We start from the raw sequence: 6,145 nt of genomic DNA, 5'->3' as shown, positions 1-6,145 counted from the left end.
TGTGCCCACTATGGCAACTGTGTGAGAGTATTCACAACACATTCTGAAAACTTCCAGTGTTCATATGGACTCAAAAAAGATTGCAGCCCCCCCCCCAAATGTTCAAAGCAATCAATGTATTTATGAAGTGTATTTATAAACTACCAGGAGCCTTTTGGGCAGTTTGGCAGTATATAAATACTGTAAATAGATATCAATAAATCTGAAATGTTCTTGTGGAGAAGAATTTTATAAGTGGATTAAGATCAGAGAATGTTTTTTGGAAAATCTGATTTTTATAAAAACTAATTATTAACCTTTATGTGGCTGCTGTTATAGTCTGTGATTTATTAATAAAATAGTTGCAATACATAAATTATGCATAGTTCTGTTATGTCTTTTTGATGATAATTACAAGTAATGTCAGAAATAATTTGCTCAGCTCTGCCAGAAGTATATGATTATTATTAGTCAACTCTATAATTGGAGACTTTAGCAAAGGATCGTTACCTTGTCGTGGTGCTGGAGCTTGAGCACCTCAATGATGCCATGAGCTAAACCGTGAAGGGCCACCCAAGACGGGAAGGTCATGACAGAGAGGTCAGACTAAATGCGATCCCTGGGGAAGGTAATGGCAACCCACCCCAGTATTCTTGCCGTGAAAACTAAATGGATCAGTACAACCAGAGATACGTCGGTATACCATCGGAAGATGAGACCCCCAGGTCGGAAGATGGTCAAAATGCTACTGGGGAGGAACAGAGGATGAGTTCAACTAGCCCCAGACGTGATGACGCAGCTAGCTCAAAGCCGAAAGGACGGCTAGCAGCCGACGGTGCTGGTGGTGAACGGCGAATCCGATGTTCTAAGGATCAACTCACCATTGGAACCTGGAATGTAAGATCTATGAGCCAGGGCAAATTGGATGTGGTTATTGGTGAGATGTCAAGATTAAAGATAGACATTCTGGGCGTCAGTGAACTGAAATGGACTGGAATGGGCCACTTCACATCAAATGACCACCAGATCTATTACTGTGGACAAGAGGACCACAGAAGAAATGGAGTAGCCTTCATAATTAATAGTAAAGTGGCTAAAGCAGTGCTTGGATACAATCCAAAGAACGACGGAATGATCTCAATTCGAATTCAGGGCAAGCCATCTAACATCACAGTGATCCAAATATACGCCCCAACCACAAATGCTGAAGAAGCTGAAGTAGAGCAGTTCTATGAGGATCTGCAGCACCTACTGGACAACACACCTAAAAGAGATGTTATTTTCATCACAGGAGACTGGAATGCTAAGGTGGGCAGTCAAATGACACCTGGAATTACAGGTAAGCATGGCCTGGGAGAACAAAACGAAGCAGGACATAGGCTGATAGAATTTTGCCAAGACAATTCACTCTGCATAACAAACACTCTCTTCCAACAACCTAAGAGACGGCTTTATACATGGACTTCACCAGATGGACAACACCGAAATCAGATTGACTACATCCCTTGCAGCCAAAGGTGGCGGACATCTGTACAGTCGGTAAAAACAAGACCTGGAGCTGACTGTAGTTCCGATCACGAACTTCTTCTTGCACAATTTAGGATCAGACTCAAGAGATTAGGGAAGACCCACAGATCAGCTAGATATGAGCTCACTAATATCCCTAAGGAATATGCAGTGGAGGTGAAGAATAGATTTAAGGGACTGGACTTAGTAGATAGGGTCCCGGAAGAACTCTGGACAGAAGTTCGCAGCATTGTTTAGGAGGCGGCAACAAAATACATCCCAAAGAAAGAGAAAACCAAGAAGGCAAAATGGCTGTCTGCTGAGACACTAGAAGTAGCCCAAGAAAGAAGGAAAGCAAAAGGCAACAGTGATAGGGGGAGATATGCCCAATTAAATGCAAAATTCCAGAGGTTAGCCAGAAGAGATAAGGAATTATTTTTAAACAAGCAATGCGCGGAAGTGGAAGAAGACAATAGAATAGGAAGGACAAGAGACCTCTTCCAGAAAATTAGAAACATCGGAGGTAAATTCCAGGCCAAAATGGGTATGCTCAAAAACAAAGATGGCAAGGACCTAACCGAAGAAGAAGAGATCAAGAAACGGTGGCAAGAATATACAGAAGACCTGTATAGGAAGGATAACAATATCAGGGATAGCTTTGACGGTGTGGTCAGTGAGCTAGAGCCAGACATCCTGAAGAGTGAGGTTGAGTGGGCCTTAAGAAGCATTGCTAATAACAAGGCAGCAGGAGATGATGGCATCCCAGCTGAACTGTTCAAAATCTTACAAGATGATGCTGTCAAGGTAATGCATGCTATATGCCAGCAAATTTCAAAAACACAAGAATGGCCATCAGACTGGAAAAAATCAACTTATATCCCCATACCAAAAAAGGGAAACACTAAAGAATGTTCAAACTATCGAACAGTGGCACTCATTTCACATGCCAGTAAGGTAATGCTCAAGATCCTGCAAGGTAGACTTCAGCAGTTCATGGAGCGAGAATTGCCAGATGTACAAGCTGGGTTTAGAAAAGGCAGAGGAACTAGAGACCAAATTGCCAATATCCGCTGGATAATGGAAAAAGCCAGGGAGTTTCAGAAAAAGATCTATTTCTGTTTTATTGACTATTCTAAAGCCTTTGACTGTGTGGACCATAACAAATTGTGGCAAGTTCTTAGTGGTATGGGGATACCAAGTCATCTTGTCTGCCTCCTGAAGAATCTGTATAACGACCAAGTAGCAACAGTAAGAACAGACCACGGAACAACGGACTGGTTTAAGATTGGGAAAGGAGTACGGCAGGGCTGTATACTCTCACCCCACCTATTCAACTTGTATGCAGAACACATCATGCGACAAGCTGGGCTTGAGGAATCCAAGGCTGGAGTTAAAATCTCTGGAAGAAACATTAACAATCTCAGATATGCAGATGATACCACTCTGATGGCTGAAAGTGAAGAGGAACTGAGGAGCCTTATGATGAAGGTGAAAGAAGAAAGTGCAAAAGCTGGCTTGCAGCTAAACCTCAAAAAAACCAAGTTTATGGCAACCAGCTTGATTGATAACTGGCAAATAGAGGGAGAAAATGTAGAAGCAGTGAAAGACTTTGTATTCCTAGGTGCAAAGATTACTGCAGATGCTGACTGCAGTCAGGAAATCAGAAGACGCTTAATCCTTGGGAGAAGAGCAATGACCAATCTTGATAAAATAGTTAAGAGCAGAGACATCACACTGACAACAAAGATCCGCATAGTTAAAGCAATGGTGTTCCCCGTAGTAACATATGGCTGCGAGAGCTGGACCATGAGGAAGGCTGAGAGAAGGAAGATAGATGCTTTGGAACTGTGGTGTTGGAGGAAAATTCTGAGAGTGCCTTGGACTGCAAGAAGATCAAACCAGTCCATCCTCCAGGAAATAAAGCCAGACTGCTCACTTGAGGGAACGATATTAAAGGCAAAACTGAAATACTTTGGCCACATAATGAGAAGACAGGACACCCTGGAGGAGATGCTGGTGCTAGGGAGAGTGGAGGGCAAAAGGAAGAGGGGCCGACCAAGGGCAAGGTGGATGGATGATATTCTGGAGGTGACGGACTCGTCCCTGGGGGCGCTGGGGGTGTTGACGACCGACAGGAAGCTCTGGCGTGGGCTGGTCCATGAAGTCACAAAGAGTCGGAAGCGACTAAACGAATAAACAACATAATTGGAGAGCTTTTGAAGGAGTGTTCAAACGGAAAGGTTCAAAATTCTGACTATCTTGGATTTGTTGCTGTTTGATAAAGTGATGGTTTGAGTTAGACTGCAAACCAGTAGTACAACACCTAAGGCCCTTTCTCCCAGTTACAATGTATATTGTCAATTGATCCCCATGGCAACCCTCACCTAATTACACTGGGTGTATAGAGTTATCACCCCATGTTTTCATCAGTGTTATGTCAGTTTGTCCTGTTTTGGAAAAGAACCATTTTTTCCTGCTTAATCTGACACTGAGCCATGCTGTGTAAATTTTATCATTCTCCCTACTCCCCATCTCAGGGAGGCCTACTCATATAATCATGCTGGCCTTGGTCACTGGTATATGGAGGCATCTGTATCTAAGGATGGAGAGTGAGAAATGCATGCCAATGTCTTTAATGAGGAACACCACCGACGGGGCCACATACTGTAATTTATTAGCCAGCCAGCTGGCTAGAACAGCAATGAGAGTCAAATCAGTGTACAGTAGATTCTCAGTTAACCGGCACCCATGGGGATTGGCAGATGCTGGATAAATGTAGTTTCTGGTTGCTTGAGAGTTACTATTAAACCCTAATACCCACTAGTTGGCAGAAGAGAGATACAGATTTTTTTGCCAGTTGCTTGAGGGTGCATTCCGGTTCGATTTTTGTGCCGGTTGCTTGAGTTCCGGTTAACGGAGAGTCTACTGTATTGCTATCACAGCGATAACTTATGTTGATACAGCAAGGGCTAAAGTATGCTAAGTATTGTTAGAAAAACAATAGTAGCTGACTTTGCTATGAACGGCTTGCTCGGTGTACACATATTGCTAACCAGCTATACCACATTTAAACACCAATGTTAGATTCTGCATTCAGAGGATCAAGAGTTTGTAGAAGTGAAGATGGACATTACAGTTAAATCCCTTTGACCCATTAAGTGATGCTATACAATATATCTTTACTGACTTTTTGACATCCTAAAACTACTTCCTAGTTTTCTTCAGTGTTTATTTTTGATTTCAGTCAAGGTAGGAACCTGTGCATTTCACTCATAGACACAGTGATCATAGTTTCTTGAAAAAAATAAAGGACCAACCTCAAATCTGAAAGAGGTTCATAATGAGGTGGAATAAGGGTCAAGGAAACTATATGTTGGAAGTATAGTATGTTGGGGAGCAGCTGGACAGGCAGATAAGAAACAGGATGCACGTATATTATGTAGCAGCTAAATGAGCAAAGATAAGGAACAGGAAGACCACCAGACTCCCACCAGACCTGTTTTTAAACACACCAGACCTGCTTTTAAACATATACCATATATCTTGAGGTTGTCACTTAAACATATACCATATATCTTGAGGTTGTCACTTATTCTATGCTAAGCAATCACCCAGTAGGGGGGTATAAAAGTAGTAGGACCCCGAACCTTCGGGGTTCAGAATTTGAAGTTTGAGCTTGTCTGAACCTATGCGCATATTAAACTCTTTTCCTGAAGACCCGAGCGTCCTAGTCTTCATTTCTACAACAATAAGGATAAAAAAAATATTAACTGTCTATGTTTATAACTTTGGTTTACAAAGGAAAATTCAAGAGCAAAACCAAGAAAATAATTAAATATATCTAAAGGACAGCTTTCTGAAATAAAGGACTGTCCTTTATAATAAAGGACGTATGGTCAGTGTGGTCACTGAACTCATAGAAGACAGACAAGAAAATAGAGGCCTTGAGGGAACAGGGAGGAAAGGGGAGGCAGCTATTCTTTATCCTTGAATGTTGTGAGTAATCTACATTTTCCATCCTGATTTTGAATTGCAAACCTCATGACTAAATACCTGACCTCATTTTGGCCTTTCTTGCATATTTCCCATCTCCTGCATTTTGCATGACAGAGAGTTTTGAAGAACATAAAGCTTGCACACTCTAGCCTGGAAAGAAAAGTTGATACTTTTATGTGTAAACTTTAACACATGAGAAGTGATGAACAGCCCCTCCCTAAGTCAGATGGTGATTCCACTGAAGAATTGGCTGACCACAGGTCCAGTACAACTACGGAGAAGAGCCTTCATGCATACTCACAGGCTTTCCCGGGAATTGAAACCAAGCTAATCCACACTGAATAAAACAAGATTTGGGGGAGATCTCACTTGGTCCTAATCAAGAATGGTCATACTATAGAAGTTTGGTTTGATTAATATTTTTTAAAATCATGTGCCAATCACTTTTTCTCGTGGTCCAACATTATTTTTTGGCTATGTAATGTGCACCACTAGCTAGGTTAGCCCCTAGTGGTCCCTTTTGAATGAGAAAGCATCCACATCAGTTTTATTCCTAGTATAAAACCATGAGGGACAATGGGCTAAATTCCTTTTTAAACAACTCTCCTCTTCCTTGAGATTAAGTAGCCAGGGTTTTTTTGTTTTGAGACCCCAGGAGCAAGGC

Source organism: Candoia aspera, chromosome 1 (genome assembly GCF_035149785.1).
Source record: "Candoia aspera isolate rCanAsp1 chromosome 1, rCanAsp1.hap2, whole genome shotgun sequence".
Classification (NCBI taxonomy): Eukaryota; Metazoa; Chordata; class Lepidosauria; order Squamata; family Boidae; genus Candoia; species Candoia aspera.
Note: the sequence above shows the minus strand (reverse complement) of the source record.